This window comes from Trachurus trachurus, assembly GCF_905171665.1.
Source record: "Trachurus trachurus genome assembly, contig: scaffold_156_arrow_ctg1, whole genome shotgun sequence".
NCBI classification, from domain to species: domain Eukaryota; kingdom Metazoa; phylum Chordata; class Actinopteri; order Carangiformes; family Carangidae; genus Trachurus; species Trachurus trachurus.
Window position 1 is genome coordinate 71,576 of NW_028155225.1, and position 17,816 is coordinate 89,391.

The following is a 17,816-nucleotide window of genomic DNA, read 5'->3' on the forward strand; positions in this document are numbered from 1 at the left end:
ATACTGTACTAACTTGCTTCGGAGACTGGGAATTTGGATCTGGACATCCTCACCGGGGAAACAGAAGGGGATCTTGCATCTGAAAAAGAAAAAAAAAGGTAGCCATCAGATGATTGTCTGTAAGCAGAGAACAGTGTGCAGATATAAATGACTGGCATTCCTCTACAACACTAGACCTACTTCAAATGGGCTTCTGTGGACTAAGTGGACCCGTGCAACCCAATAAAAAAAAAAGAACACTACCAATGCTTTTCCACTAGCCCCTACTTGGCTTAACTCTACTTGGTTTGTAAGATTTTACAGGATGAAGTCCCTGGTACCAGGTACTATTTTAGAACCTCGGCTTGGGTTCCAAGTTGGGGTTCATGCATCTATTTTTAAAGGGCAGCTGGAGAGAGATGGGGAGAAAAAGTGAAAGGGGGGTTGACACACAGCAGATGGAGTTTCTGGTAGAATTGAACCTATGGACACTGACAGTCGCTGCTCTAAAAAAAAAAAAAAAGCAATGCGACTTTAGCCACTATAATATGATGAACCCACACCCGCTACGGGGGAACTATGAAGAACTCAGCTGTCCACTAACAGGAGGACGTTATTCATTTTTAAAAGGATTTGAGGGTTAAATGCGCTGTATCGCAGTGTTCAAATACACCACCGCCATGGTCTCCTGAAATCCTGTGGGAAACACTGTACTCACATGGAGTGGATCTCTCTCTGCTCACTCCCTTCTCCCTGCTGTATGACCTTGATGAACCTGAACAGAAAGCACCAGAATTATTAGTTATTCTTCAATTTAGTAATCAGTAGGGATGCACCGATTGTTTTCTCTTTTTGTTATTTATTCCGTCTTTGGGGCCCAGAAACATTACTGAACTATTTTAAAAGCATTTCAGTTGTCCATCATATTATTTAATGAGCACAAACGTATTTTGCGCACTATAAAGTGCACCGGATTATAAGGCACATAGAATAGAAGATACTTCAGTCAAACATTTGACTGGAGTTGCATTATGCATCCACTAGATGGAACTGTGCTAAAGGGAACGTCAACAAAACAGTAAGATTAAGTCACAAACAGCAGCGCTTTTCTTGCTAGTTTTATGATTAAACTCTGAACATAAGCACAAGTTACCATGATGATCTACAAGCTGGGTTGAAAGAGAGCCACTTTTGTAGAACAGGAGAGTCTGGCTTTAGACTCAACATACCTTGCTAACCCACTAAGCTGTCACTCAGACTTTGAGTCTGGAACACCGTTTGTGTTCATCAATCACAGCGCTCTGTTTAGAGAATCGTTGGGCGGGGTTAACACAATGACGACATACATTATAATTGGCTTGTCAGGCTAACGTCCTCGTGCTCTTTCCTCTGATTCGCAGCGCTACTCTATTTCGTGCAGAGGCAGTTTGAAGGACAGCCTTCATCCCGCCCCCTGGATTGAGCCGAGGTCTACCAGTTGTTGCCAGACTAGACATTTTAATGATATAGTCTGGCTTGTCAGGCTATAGCACAGTAGCTCCACAGAACAATATTTATTTCACTATCCATAAGCCAACAACAAGAACATATGGTCAAAATCTTATCAATTTCCAGGCTCTCCCTTCTTATCTGCCCCCACCTCACTCACCTCCCCTCCCTCACCCAGCTCAACTCACTCCTGTGGCTCCTCTGGCCTTAATAGCTGAATCTTATCAACCGTCGCACAACATGGGTGTTTTGATGTTGTTTTGACTAACTATACTCACGTGGAGTGGACGTCTCCCAGCTGTATGACCTAGATGAACCTGAAAAGAAAGCACCTGAATCAGTTAAGTAGCCATGAGCAACAATACTAGTCATTGGTAAGTCGATGGATAACCATAATTACGTGGAGTGGACGTTTCTCTGCTCCCTCCCTTCTCCCTGTGGGATGATGATGAACCTGAACAGAAAACACCAGAATCATCAGTTAAGTAGCCATGATCAACAATACTAGCCATTGGTAAGTCGAATAACTCACGTGGAGTGGATGTTTCTCTGCTCCCTCCCTTCTTGCTGTAGGATGATGATGAACCTGAACAGAAAACACCAGAATCATCAGTTAAGTAGCCATGATCAACAATACTAGCCATTGGTAAGTCTATTAATAACTATAGTCACGTTGAGTGGACTTCTTTCCGCTCCCTCCCTTCTCCCTGTTGGATGATGATGAACCTGAACAGAAAACACCAGAATCATCAGTTAAGTATCCATGATCAACAATACTAGCCATTGGTAAGTCGAATAACTCACGTGGAGTGGACGTTTCTCTGCTCCCTCCCTTCTTGCTGTAGGATGATGATGAACCTGAACAGAAAACACCAGAATCATCAGTTAAGTAGCCATGATCAACAATACTAGCCATTGGTAAGTCGATTAATAACTATAGTCACGTTGAGTGGACTTCTTTCCGCTCCCTCCCTTCTCCCTGTTGGATGATGATGAACCTGAACAGAAAACACCAGAATCATCAGTTAAGTATCCATGATCAACAATACTAGCCATTGGTAAGTCGATGAATAACTATAGTCACGTTGAGTGGACTTCTTTCCGCTCCCTCCCTTCTCCCTGTTGGATGATGATAAACCTGAACAGAAAACACCAGAATCATCAGTTAAGTAGCCATGATCAACAATACTAGCCATTGGTAAGTCGAATAACTCACGTGGAGTGGATGTTTCTCTGCTCGCTCCCTTCTTGCTGTAGGATGATGATGAACCTGAACAGAAAGCACCAGAATCATCAGTTAAGTAGCCATGATCAACAATACTAGCCATTAGGCTTGGGCGGTATTACGGTAATACCGTATACTGCAGGTATTTAAAAATAGCAACGGTATCAGTTTCAATACCGTCATGAAAAAATGCAATGCACTTATACAGGAGATAAGGATTAAATATTAAATAAAAGTAATTTAATGTCTAAAATGAATTATATGTCCAGTAGCACTTATGTGTGGTTGAATTTTAAGTTAGTTTAATATGTTTTAGCCTACTTTTAAACACCCCCCCCCCCCCCCCCCCCCCCCCTCCACTGTCCGCTCCCCCGTCGGACACGTTCCTCATAGTCACTCTCACTCACACACACATCACACAGCCAGATCGCTCTGCACACAGTTTATTAACTTGATTAGTTTCAAAAAGTCGGTCGTGTTTTACCGTTATGCCTGTTATTTCACCAATAAACACAGTAGGCTAGATGAGGAGGGTGAGTGACTGAGCTGCGGCGGGTGGGGTGGGGGGTCCGCGGCGTGGAGCGGTGCGCGACTCTGACTGCAGCGGGGACTATCATGTCTCTGCTCCGTGACACTGTGAGACAGACCGCCGGTGAGCCTGTGGGACGGGTCCCGCTAATCGTTGAAAACACCAGTGATTAGGGTTGCACGGTATACCGGTACTAGATTGGTACCGGGGTACTAACGCATTTAAAACGGTACCATACTGCGCTTAGATGGGACCGGTACTTTCATTCTGCGCCGCCAGCAGCGGTGACGTCGCTGCGTGAAGTCGCCGCATTGTAATTTGAGCCGCGAGGAGCGAGAGAGCGAGTCACAAACGAAGCAAGGTGCCTTTTATCATTACCATTACAGCGCCACCTGTCCATGTGCCTGTGTTTGTGTCTGTGTGTGTGCGCCGCGCGCGCGCGAGAGACGGCCGCCACAGCCTCGTTAATAAGTTTTGTTTTTACCGCGGATCACCACTGGCTGCATGCTCTCTCTGTCTCTCTCTCTCTCTCTCTCTGTCTCTCTCTCTCTCTCTGTGAGTGAGTGAGCACGGCGAAGCAGCGCTACGCAGAGATGAATTAACGGAACGATATTGCGTTGATGGGGGTGGGGGGAACAGAATCAATTTGGTCTACATATGGGAAACAATAGGTGTATGTTTGAGTAACACATTCTATAAACTACTGATAACAATTTCTCCCAAAAATTACAACTGGTCAAAATAACAAAAAAAGATGCAGTGTTTTCAGACCTCAAATAATGCAAACAAGTTGATATTCATGTTTAAACAGACATTTTTTTAATTTAGGAAGAGTTCAGATTAATATAGATGGAATGTTAATCCTGCAGCAGCAGTAACTGTTTACTGATTTCCTGTTTTATGGTCCAAAATTTTTCTATTAAAATAAAGCCAATAATGACATTTTTTGTGTTCTCTTTTTATGTGGAAAAGTACCGAAAAGTATCGAAAAGTATCGAAAAACATGTTGGTACCGATACCGGTACCAAAATGTTGGTATCGTGACAACACTACCAGTGATACAACATCGGAAAAAGTCGAAAGAAAGTTGATAGAAGACGCAGCAAAATGCACGAAATTAACTGATATGTTCCGTCGTGGTGGGACCAAGGTCGGCCAGGCCGGTGATGACGACACGGGTCCGAGCAGCACGGCCACAGCAGGTTAACAAGCACCGTCTACACCGCGCCATCATCCCAGACCCAGACAATATAGTGTTTGTGTTTCAGGACACAGACAGAGCTATCAGTAAAGTTACACAATAAATAAATCATTAATTTGCTTTGTCAATTAAAAATAAAATCCATAGGCTACCAACTGACCATAAAACACTAAAATTTATTGCAATAATAAATAAATAAATAACATTCTGTTTTAAAGATATAATTTAAAATTATAAATATATATATAATATAATACGGCTATATTTCCTGTTATGTTTCTGCATTAGTGTGTGTGTGTGTGTGTGTGTGTGTGTGTGTGTGTGTGTGCGCGCGGCACTTTTCTTAAATTGAATTTTAGATTTTGTTTGTGTTCTAACACTGAATTATTTGCAAAAGTACTATAAATGTTATCATTGTTGCTGTTAATGTTAGACACAGATAATGCCAGTCATGAGAGTGAGGAGGAGAGAGGGACAGATGAGGAGGGACAGGAGAAGGAGGAGGTGGAGAAGGAGGAGGAGGAGAAGGAGGAAGAGGACGAAGAGGAGGAGGAAGAAGAGGAGTAGGAGAAAGAGGAAGATTAAACAGGGAGAGGATATAGAAGAGGAGGAGGAGAAAGAGGAGGATTAAACAGGGAGAGGAGAAAGAAGAGGAGGAGGAGGAGTAGAAAAAGGAGGATTACACAGGGAGAGGAGAAAGAAGAGGAGGAGGAGAAAAAGGAGGATTAAACAGGGAGAGGAGAAAGAAGAGGAGGAGGAGGAGAAAGAAGAGGATGGGGAGAAAGAGGAGGATTTAACAGGGAGAGGAGAAAGAAGATGAAGAGGAGGAGAAAGAAGAGGGGGAGGAGGAGAAAGAGGAGGATTAAACAGGGAGAGGAGAAAGAAGAGGAGGAGAAGGAGTAGAAAAAGGAGGATTAAACAGGGAGAGGAGAAAGAAGAGGAGGAGGAGAAAAAGGAGGATTACACAGAGAGAGGAGAAAGAAGAGGAGGAGGAGAAAAAGGAGGATTACTGTAAACAGGGAGAGGAGAAAGAAGAGGAGGAGGAGAAAAAGGAGGATTAAACAGGGAGAGGAGAAAGAAGAGGAGGAGGAGGAGAAAGAAGAGGATGGGGAGAAAGAGGAGGATTTAACAGGGAGAGGAGAAAGAAGATGAAGAGGAGGAGAAAGAAGAGGGGGAGGAGGAGAAAGAGGAGGATTAAACAGGGAGAGGAGAAAGAAGAGGAGGAGAAGGAGTAGAAAAAGGAGGATTAAACAGGGAGAGGAGAAAGAAGAGGAGGAGTAGAAAAAGGAGGATTACACAGAGAGAGGAGAAAGAAGAGGAGGAGGAGAAAAAGGAGGATTAAACAGGGAGAGGAGAAAGAAGAGGAGGGGGAGAAAGAGGATGATTTAACAGGGAGAGGAGAAAGAAGATGAAGAGGAGGAGAAAGAAGAGGGGGAGGAGAAAGAAGAGGAGGAAGAGGAGTAGAAAAAGGAGGATTAAACAGGGAGAGGAGAAAGAAGAGGAGGAGAAGAGGGAGGGAGGGAGAGAGAGAGAGAAAGGAGGAGCAGCAGTTTGTACAGTATATTGAACAGGTATTTTTTCACACACACACAGTAGTTTTGTTGGTTGAAAATAAAGTATTTGTGTTTAAATTAAATTACGGTTCTACTTGTGCCCTTCGTGCGATCGGATAAAAGGCCTCTCCAAACCAAGCTCCCGGGCTGAATTTCAACCCCAGCCCGCCCCTGCCGTATACCGTGGTAAAATGTGGAGGAAGTTTGACGGTATCAAAATTCATCAAAAGGATCAAAAGGATACCGCCCAAGCCTATTAGCCATTGGTAAGTCGATGAATAACCATAATTTTTTATCAGACCGACAGGTCCGCTCTGACCCGCGATTGACTCCTAGATCTCTCGTTTTTCAAGGGGGGCCGTGTTAGCGGGGCGGGCCGCCCCGCCAACAGAATGGTAGGGGAAACACTGATAACTATACTCACGTGGAGTGGACGTTTCTCTGCTTGCTCCTTTCTCACTGTGGGGTGTTGATGAACCTGAACAGAAATCACCAGAATCAGTCAGTTATTATCAACAGCTATTCATCTCTTGACTTTATATCCACGAGTTTCTTTAGAACGCAATGGGCAAAACCGGAAGGCAGTTTTGCCGGTTTGGTGGAATTGTACGTTTACGTTTCCAAGGTTTTCAGTCGTTGTCATAGTTGCGGTAAACACATGGATCTATTAATGCTGGCTTTTAACACGGATGTCAATTTGTGTGATATCCACTCCAAAAGCTGGTGTAATGATCCTTGCGTTTTACAGATTTTCATTGAAGAAAAAAAAAGAAATACATGCATTTTACCGCGACTACCAAAACCATGGAAACGTAAACATAAAATTCCACTTGACGTTTGGAAAAAGGTGGTTACTACTCACCACTATTTCGCTGTATGTGTGTGTGTGTAAGCCAATAACGGAGAAAGAGCGACATGTGAAGGTCAATGAACGGAGCGATATTGCGTTGGGCAAGCAAAACGCTGAAAAACGTATTTGTGGCGCCTCCATTTCGCACTGCCCAGTGCCCATGGCTACAGTATTTTCTTTTCTGATGTTGCAGAGCATTTCTCTCCTCCTGTGATTATAGTTATGATGGGAAAAATGTGTGGTGGCCTGGGAGAACCTTTCACATGGTGGGAATTGGACATTTTTATTTTTTGAAATTTCCATAAACTAGTTTTCAGGTGTTCAGAACCATTTGAATAACTGGGATAGCCATCTCAAATCAAAAGTTATAAATCTATTATGACCAGAAAAGTGAGAAAAAAGGCTTTAACTAGAACATTGCTGTTTTAACAAAACATGTTAAGTGTTTTACGAAACATTAAAGTGATAATTCCTGACAATCTTCTTTTTCTAACCAGAAGAGTTCCACAGCTGACGTACTAGTGCTAAATTCAGCTGAGCTCCGCTCTCCCTGCCACACAGTCTCTCTGATCACTCGCTATGAGCATCACATATCGCCACGGAGATGATTTCATTGGGGCACCATTCGAGCTTAATCACAGCCTTGGTGTTACAAGATTGCAATTATACTGCAAAATGATAAAACACAAACTATAGGCTACTGCAAACACAGTAGTCATTTAACCCTATGTGCAAGTGACATCTTTCTTTGAATGTTTTCATTTTTTCCTTTTCCCCCACCCCCCTCAAACTCGCTGGCAACCCAAAGGAGGCGCCCCTCACATTTTGAAAATTCCTGCCCTAGTGTATATATTATGTATAACTATACTCACGTGGAGTAAACCTCTCTGTGCTCTCTCCTGTGTTCCCCTGGGATGGTGATGAACCTGAACAGACAGCACCAGAATCATCAGTTAGTTATTATCTATAATTATAGTGATTAGTAAGTTGATGAATAGTTTACATAAACTCACATGGAGGGGACCGGTCCCTGCTGTCTCCCTTCTCTCCCTGGGATGTTGCTGAACCTGCACAGGGAGCACCTGAATTATTATGTTAGTCGTGATCATCAGTTAGTCAACTGTACATAGGCAGAGGTGGCCAAAGACATAATGTAAGTGTTCAATAAATCAGTAGGCCTATTATTGGTGATGGCCTAATAGGGGGTCCCAAAAATGAAATTGTGCTTAGGGCCCCATGGAGGCTCGGGCTGGTCCTGGATATAGGGAGTCAAGATCAAGACTACAAACCCTTGGACGTGAACTTTGCATAATAGCAACAAAGAATTAATAGTAGGGGTTGGAATCTTAATCCGGCGAGCGTCATGGCTTGCTGCAGCCATCTGCAGCGCTGTGTACGAAGTGAGGGAGTGTATTCGGACAGAATGAATAACATGACATGATAACATGAATACAGATTATGAATAGATTTAGAATCGTGATTCTTAAAAGAATCCATTTTTTCTCCCACCCCTATTAAATATACTTGATCATTGCATATGTAAAAACGTAAAACCCACAAAGTATGACCTTTGACGAAGAGAGAAGGTGAAATAGACAACGTCAATGTATACAACAACTCACCATTATTTGATGTTTTCACCTTCTTCGGTGGGACAGGAAATGGAGGTATATTAAGAATTTCTAAAATGTCACAAAAAAAAAGAAAAGAGACACAAAGGATTTCATTGGGCCAGTTTTAAGAGGAACTATGCAAGTCCGCTCACTTTAACACTGTTTTGGTTACTCTTTCAGCCATGTGCATTTGTTTACCACATAGCCAGTGGAAAATAAATAAAGAAATAAATTCAGTGGTGGATAACGTTACAAAAAATATACAATGTTACGATGTGTGTGTGTTTGCATAGTCTTAACGGTCATAAAGACGAAGATCAAAGATTCAACTGTTTTTGTATTGTATTTTATTGACCTTTATGTGTCAGGGATGTGATTCACCAAGAACAAAAAAGCAGGAAATTATACGGACCCATAGCGCGACACGGCAACAGTACAGCCATTACAAACTCTTATTAAACCTATCAAACAGAAAACAATAGATGCAATAGGTGCAGATATTACAGTGACCTAATTTTCATCATTTTGATCATTCAAAATTTGTCTGGGAGCAAGAGACAGAGAGTCAGTTGTGGTAGTTGGAATTACCACTTGATATTGAACTTATTCAAGGCTGGGCTTTTTTTTTTTTTTTTTAACGGATTCGGACAGAGAATTAAAGCTGATCTCAGCGGAATATTTTTGTTATTGTAAGTCCTAAATGTTCCTATTTTCCGTCAGCATCACTTCCATAGAGTGTTTGGTCTCTCCGTCACTCTGCTCTGCTGTAAACCAGGAGAAAACTTTCCTTGTGGGATACAAGTGTTATCCAATGAGGAGAGAGAACGGCATGAAGAGCTGTGTGTGCAGCCAAGGGATGCGTGTGAATGTGGTGACGTAGCACGAGGACCAATAGATGCCTGACGAGGGCGGGGGCTGCTAACTCATGGTGCGTTCAAGGAAACTCCTAACTTGTGTTTTTCCGAGCCGTGAACTCGTACCAGATCGTACAGTATGACTTCACAGGTCGAGTGGCCGTTATAGTGACTTTCACAGGCAACAGGATGGTAAAAAGCACAAGTTACGGGTTGCCTAGGTTACCTGGAACGCTACAAAGTCGTAGTTGTGACTTGAAGCAGGAACTTATGGTTTCAAACGTATGCCTGGAAGCAAAAACGACCGAATCGCTGATATCTGCTTTAATGCTTGTCTCAAATAGTGAAGGACTAATAAAGTATATCTTAATCTTAACACTATCGTCAGCGCGTCACGTGCAGCACCACGGCACTCCAACAAACACTACCACGGCAAAAGAAGAAAAGAGAGAAAAAACTACCACCGCTACGTCCTTTTGTTAGCCTATGTTACCGCTCTATGCTCAATATCAACACCTATGGCTGTGGGTTAAATGGTGGATAATGGCCGTCCGGCGATCCCTGGGAATATGTTGTTAGAACTAATATCACAGCACTGAGTGCAAGTTACTCAACTTTTCAACAGATGGATGAAAAAACACTCGAAACATTTCATTACCTGCAGGTCTCTCCGTGGTTTCCTCCTCAGACAGGTCAGATCCTTTTAAGATTAAAACAGGAATTAGGGTCGACACATTACCAAAATTCCAAACTTCAAACCAATTCAACCTCTGAAATGGCCGAACAAGATATTCACACCATTGTTGTTCAACAAACTGTAAATTAAGAAGGACAATGGTCTCCCTGCTCAATAATTATAATTTTTCACACCTGGGCTCATAAAGCCTTTTGAAAAAAACCAGGAAAGCTGCTGCAAAGAAGAATTTAGAAAATACAATTGGGCAGAGAAGCAGGACATTCCCTCTTCTACTTTCACCAGCTCCCCTCACCCTCCTCCCCATGCACAATTTTTTTAAACACAGCAACATGAACAAACTTATTTCACAGATAAAGGTAATTTACCTGGAACAAAATCCTCCAATGTCCTCTTTTTTTTGGACCTTCTATTTAGAAGGACGTCCTCCTCCTCCCCAACATCCTCAGCCTGGCTGGTTAGGTTATACTCGTCACATTCACGAGCACTTTCTGCAAAGAAATCTGCATTTAATGGACTATGAAAACACAGGCTGTATTATTAATATTAACTCTTGACTGCCAAAGGCATGCTTTTTTTTTTAATTTCAACTCCATGCTGAATGTCTTATCCTACTTCTCTGTGAAGATGTAGATTTGTAATATAAAAGTATAGCATATTTATCCCCGCTCACGGAGCGGTGTGGGTGTCTGACTGCAGCACATCGCTCCATGACACTCGGTGGTGATAGCTTTGGGCCGCAAGCGGGGCTCATGGCAGCATGTTGAAGCTCCCCAATTATCATCAACACCTAGATCTGGTCTAAAGCGCTGTGTCTGGGCTACAAAAATCTGTAGTAACTCAAAGTAAAGAAAGAAAAAAGGCTGGAGCCTACTGTGTGTCAGTAGCTAAATGTTTTGTCTTTTGTCATTATTAAAAGTCATTTGTCAGTGTTGATTTTGTTGTTTACAAGAGAAGAACTGTACAGATGTTGAGGTGTCATTAAAGCAAAATATAATGGAGCCAGTTGTACTGGTTCGCCTGAAAATGACAGCTAACACTAAAACCTAATCTATATTAAACCACCAATTTCTCAAGACTGGAACAAGCTAGAAACAGAAACAGTTTTTTTGCTGACAAGTGGAGACTATCATCTTTCATTTGATGGGTTGTATATTAATGTAGTAAGAATACATAATGTTGGGTGAACAAAAATCAGTCAAAAAGCTGGAAAATGCCTGGCAAGCTGTAGGAAGCTGCTGTATGAATGGCTGACAGTCAAAGAGTTCAGCATAATTTAAAAATGAGAAAATTGAGGTGTCTAACAGTTTAATTTTATCAAAGTGTAAGAGTTTACCTGCGACAATTTTTTTTTCAGTAGGATGAAGGTGTCCCAGTCCTCCTCTGGCACAACCTGATTTGTAAAGCAGTGTTTAACTCTCTTTTTTGGCCACCTCAAAGTTTTAAGAGCGATGTCTGTCCAGACATCCGGGACAGTTCCCTCCATTTCTTTGCCCCACTCCAACCAAACTGCCTTGGTGTACATCTTCTGCAATGGAAGGATAAAAAAAAATTATAGATTAAGTCTGGGGCAATTATGTTTATGAGGCATCATATATTAATTTTCAAGTCATTTCAAGTCAACAATTGCTTGAACTGAAAATTAAGAGATTAAAGCAAAGACATATTGAATGCAAACCTTTAGGTTTAATGTTCGATGCCATGCCGGAGAGGAATCAGGACAGATCCTTTTGAGTAGGGTAGGCAGACAACCTTGCGATTGAGGTCTTTTTCTTGAACTACTTTCCTTTTGTGGGCCTGACCCTCTCTCATGTAAACAATGTTCAATAACTTCGACTCACATGGCATGTCAAAGAAGTTGGCAGTGTGCCTCTGTTTTACCTTCCTACAAACTACTGTGCCATCTGCTCTCCTCTCTTGAATAAACACAAAGTTATCATCTGCCAACAGGAAGCAACTGTCCTTCATTTTTGTTGAAATGTACATTTTTGGCCTCTCAGGTTTTGCACTGGCAGTCCTCTGGGAATGTTGACTTTCAATTATGCGTTTTGACACCTGTGCTAATGGGTTTTGGCCTGACCTGACAAGTTTTTTAATCTGCTGAAGGTGGTTTTCAAATGGAAAGCAACAGATGTCATTAAGAGAGCACTTGAAATGAGTGACATCTGAATATGTAGCAGAGCGTGCACATTGTAAACACTGAATGTTTTGCCATAAAGTGTGGGGCAAGTGGCCACAAAATGCCTCATCAGTTCAGCAGAGTAATCCAAGTATGTAGCTCTCTGTGTGTCATCGGAGTCCAACATAACTGATACTGCTACACTCAACGTCATGAAATGATTGTACAACTGTGGAGAGAGCGTATTTTTCAGTACCAAGGGTCCGGTGTATAGAAGAAACTGACGAAACTCTGTCGCCTTCCACCTGTCCAGCTCATCAAGTCCTCGGGGTTGTCGCACAAACTCTCTGGGCATCTGGCCTTTGAGCATTTTAAGTTTGTCTGAGATGTCACATTTCTGTCTAACAGACAATCTACAAATTTTGGGGCCTCTGGTCAGATAGACCAACATGCGCCTCACAACTCCCAAGCAAACTGCATGCATGCATGGCCGTAGCCAGCTATGAGGTCACCGAGGTCCGGACCTCGGTAAAAATTTCTGAGAGAAAAAAATAAAAGAAGCCCCGAACAGCGTGGCAACATGTTATTGTAACACATCGGACTTTTATTTTGAAACCGCACGCAAGCAGGAAGTGGAAAACGCGGGACATTTTCAGTTAACAGGAGGAAGATAACTGCGAGCTGAGGTGAGTGACAACTTTATTATTATTATTTTACGACCAAGCAGCCCGCTATAAATTAAGCCGATGACCGACGCGATCCTCCAACAGTAGGTTAACTTGCATGTAGTCAGATCCGCTATTTTCGGTCCTAGTCGACACAGGTGTAATTAAAAAAGAGGATGAGGGAGACGGGCGTTGAATAGCCAGGCCCGTCCCGTCCCGCCCCATTTTAGTCCGAGCCAGTGGCATATTTCAGGAATAAATGAACAACATTACGGTTTGAGCCAGACTGGGTAGCCTTAGCCTATAAGCCAATGTCAAAACGGATAAAAACATTCCGGTAAAACCATAGATATAGATCAATTAACTACCTAGGTCGACGCTCAAGTTCGTTACCATGGCAACAGAGACTCAGCACGAGTTTTTTCTTTACACACACGCACGCACGCACACACACACACACACACACACACACACACACACACACACACACACACACACACACACACACACACACACACACACAGCACAGGCTATAAACTACCAGCAGAACTAAGATCAGCTCCAACTGTGAGCACTTTTAAATCCAGGTTAAAAACATTTCTCTTTTCATGTGCCTATGGCTAAATTCCTTTTAAGAATTTTAAACCTATCTATCTTCTTTTATTTTACTTTTATTTGCTCTTGTTTTTAACTCTGTTTTAAGTGTTTGTTTTTATTATTTTTTATGCTTCTCCCTCTGGAGCAGTGAGGAGCACATAGAAGACTGGCTGGACAGAGGAGCAGTGAGGAGCACACAGAAGACTGACTGACTGGACAGAGGAGCAGTGAGGAGCACACAGAAGACTGACTGGACAGAGGAGCAGTGAGGAGCACACAGAAGACTGACTGACTGGACAGAGGAGCAGTGAGGAGCACACAGAAGACTGACTGGACAGAGGAGCAGTGAGGAGCACACAGAAGACTGACTGGACAGAGGAGCAGTGAGGAGCACACAGAAGACTGACTGGACAGAGGAGCAGTGAGGAGCACACAGAAGACTGACTGACTGGACAGAGGAGCAGTGAGGAGCACACAGAAGACTGGCTGGACAGAGGAGCAGTGAGGAACACACACACACACACACACACACACACACACACACACACACACACACACACACACACACACACACACACACACACACACACACACACACACACAAACACACACACTTTTATTAGCCTAATAAAAACCCTTTTCTTGGTCAACAGATCCCTCTGTGTGTTCTTTAAATTACAACACTACCATGGGCAGTGTACTTGTTTTTGTAGGTAACATTTTGGTATGATTTGTGCAAAAAATGCAAAAAAGGGGTCTCTATTCTGTCCTTACTAGACCAGCACAAAGTAACCTACCATCACTTCACTGTCTGATTATGTACAGTATATAAACGTTTACTTAACTATACTTACTTAACTATAAAGCTTGTGTGTGTGCGTGCGTGCGCGTGTGTGGGCTCGTGGGGGGGGTCTAGGGACATTGTCAAATTCTGGACCTCACTAATTTTGAAATCCTGGCTACAGCCCTGCATGCATGTAGTCCAAAACAAAGGCACTTACACAGGGAATGCCAGCAGCAATTAAAGGACTAGCCCTTGTTTGATGGGAGGCGTATTCTACACGGCTAAATGCTGCATCTGTACGCAAAGTAGAAGTAAGTTGATTGAACACAACCCTTCTTTCAACATATTGGCCCCTGACTATGCATCTCTCACAACTGTCATAAGCTGTATGACCTTTGATGCATTTTAGATATGCTCTGGCAGGAGCATCACAAACAAAGGTGTGAAGGTTCACCGCATACTTTTTGCCATTACACGTTAAGCCATTGTCGTTTAGGTCTTTGAACTCCTCTAAAAAGTCTTTGAGGTAATCTTCGAGGGGTTCTGGTTTACTTTTCCCACAATACAGAGCCACGACGAAGGGAATGCAGTTGCTGTATTTAACCAGTATTGGCCAGAACTGGACCTTACTACTTTTAAAAATTGGTAGTCCATCAATGTTAACATCCAGGTTGACTGAGTCATGTTGTTGTCTGTAAGTAGCATCTTGCATCAGTACTCTAGAAATGCCCCTCTCCAAGCCATAGTAGATGTACTGTCCATTGCATTTTAACTGACTGTCAACAGTTTGTGGAGTGCCTTGCAATGTCCGCGCATCCTTCGGAAGTACATGTCCATGTTGATTAAGAATGTGCAGCAACTCATTGAGGGACCGATGTGTGATGTGGTTCCTGACACTCCACTCTCTCAAGTCATCAGTTATGTTTGTGACTTCAAGATGTGTTTCCGGATTTATAATTTCCACTTCAGAATCAGAGTTGGACATTCCAAAGTCTGTATCAAAGTCTGAGTCACTGGTCTCAATAGTACTGTGTCCAAAGTCATCAGGCAAACTCGGCTCCTTGCTGTCATCAGTCACTTGGTTGTCTTCACTGTCAGGCAGAAGAAGCTCATTGATGTCAGCTTTCCTCTTTCTCCACATTCGTAAGTATGCCATCTGTAACCCACAACAAAGTTTAGTAGAAATTAGGGGTGCAACGGTACAGGTAGCCCACGGTACGATACGTACCTCGGTTTTTGGCCACGGTTCTCGGTACGGTTTCGGTATGTGTTTTTGTGCAGAGAACTTTTTTTTTCTCCCAAAATATTGTTTATAATTTATAATATTTCTAATATAGCTCTCCCCTCTATCTCTCTCTCTCACACACACACACACACTCACACACACACCACACACACACACACACACCTGAACTGTCTGTGAACAGTCCCTAGCTCCTCCCTCTGCACACTCCTTTAGTCTTTCAGTACATGGTGAACACTCTGAACCACTTTCAAACAGAGATCGTGCTATATTGCCATCATGGAAGACGTCACTATGCTGCAGCCACAGTCTCTCACTGGGAAAGAAGGAGTTAGTCTATTGTGTTTTTTTTAAACAGCCTTTCACCACCTCTCATCCCTGTCAGTCAACTCCTGCTCGACCTCGGTCTCTCTATCGCGCGCAGGCACGCGGACACGCGACCATACACATGCGGTGTGCATGGACAGAGTCCTACTGGAACTCTAATAAAAGCTAAATGTGCTAAATCGCGCTAATAACGAATTAATTTCCCCCGCGATTGCGATCAGCGACCGCTCATGCCGCCGCCTGTTTGTTTTCTTTTTTTTTTTTTTCCCTCTTCTGTGTGTGAGTTGCACTTTCAGTGTGATGGGGGGGAGTCACTGTGAGTGTGTGGAGGCTCAACAGTGATTGGACATCGACTCGCGGGGGCGGGCTTTCGCCTTAAACGGCCAGGCACACACATACACGGCACAGCTGTCTGTAAAGCAGTAAGAGCTGATGGACGCTGAATCTGAAATACCGCGGTCCAAGAGCGTATTGCACCGTGCAGGCCGTACCGAACGGTTCGGTATTTTACCGAGAACCGTTGCATCCCTAGTAGAAATACACAACATTTCCTCTATTCACTCCAAAATAATGTTTACTTGGGTGGGTGGCCTAATAAACTTTCAGTTTCCCACCAAATGTATTTAGAGGGGCAGACGGACGCCCCACACTGCCAACCCAACTCCCTCTCAATTAAAAAAAAATATTTTAGTATTTTATTAACTTTTATCAAATACATACTAGGGATGGGCATTTGAAGAAATCTTTTTCATCGATCGTCGGGAAAATTAACAATCAATTATCGATTTAATCGTTAATATTAATATTCATATTTAACAACAAAATGCGTGCGGCTATGGCATGTGCCAGTAATCCAGGGCAGATTTGATTTGCATTAGCAGCATGTGTTTTATAATTATTACTCCAACACACCGTGAGCGGCGCTCTGATCAGCTGAGCACAGAAGAGAAAGAAACTCTGCAGGATATTTAGGCCTCCCTTAAGTTTCATTTTAACCGTTGTCAAACATCTTCGGACTAATTCAAATGTTAGATACATGACTTGTAGCTTGTAACTTACAGAGAGAGCAAGGCTCCTTCCACACCGCTGCTGCTGATCAGAGCGGGCGGAGCCGCGGTGTCGCAGCTCACGTCTCTATTGCACCGAGACCGCAGCACAAACCCGTCTCGTCATATTCATGAATTATTTCACTTTTAAACCATGTAGTAGTAGTAGTAGTAGTAGTAATAATAATAATAATAATAATAATAATAATAATAATAATAATAATAATAATAATAATAATAATAATAGGCCTGTATAATAATACTTATAGAGTTTATTGGTTGTTAACTTGTTATGAAAAAATATAACCGAGATTTATTTCTCCATGACAACCTCTGCCCTCTACATGATCCTTTATAATAATTCATAAGCTTCCATTTGAGTCCAAGGTAGCCTTTCTACTAGCTACTGGAAAGCTACAGGCTATCTCCAAACAATGCAACACCTATTGTGAAAAACTACATGTTAACTGGTATGATCAGAAACCATTCTATTTCTGGTCTCCCCAAAGTGAACAGATAGATAGAGAAGACCGTTGGCCACAGCAAGTGGGGCTTTTCAGATAGAAAGGCTATCTTGGACTCAAATGGAAGCTTATGAATTAAGGAAATTTTCTATATACATGTTAAGCATAAATATTCTCCATAAAGTGCTGAAAAATAATCATTTTCATGAGAATTTGTCAGGCGAACAGTACTTTTTTTGGTCTTTTTTGGGATGTTGAGGGTGATATCCTAAAATTGAGTTGCAACAAACCCCAGAATCTTTTTTCATGCCTCCCCCTATGTGTCAAGATACTCTCTGCCAAATGTTATAGTTGTATGACCATTTATGCCATTGTAGTACCTAAATATTTGCATTTACATCATTTCGCCAGCAAAATGACCCCAGAAAGGGATTTTGGCCCCCTGTAGCTTTCCAGCAGCTAGTTGACCGGGTTGTCCACCCAGGTTTTAATCCTTCAAGTTCCTAGATATAATTTCTGGTGTCAAACCTTTTACAACACTCTGTGTCCGTTTTTTTGCTTTGCCCCCTGGGTATTATTTAAAAT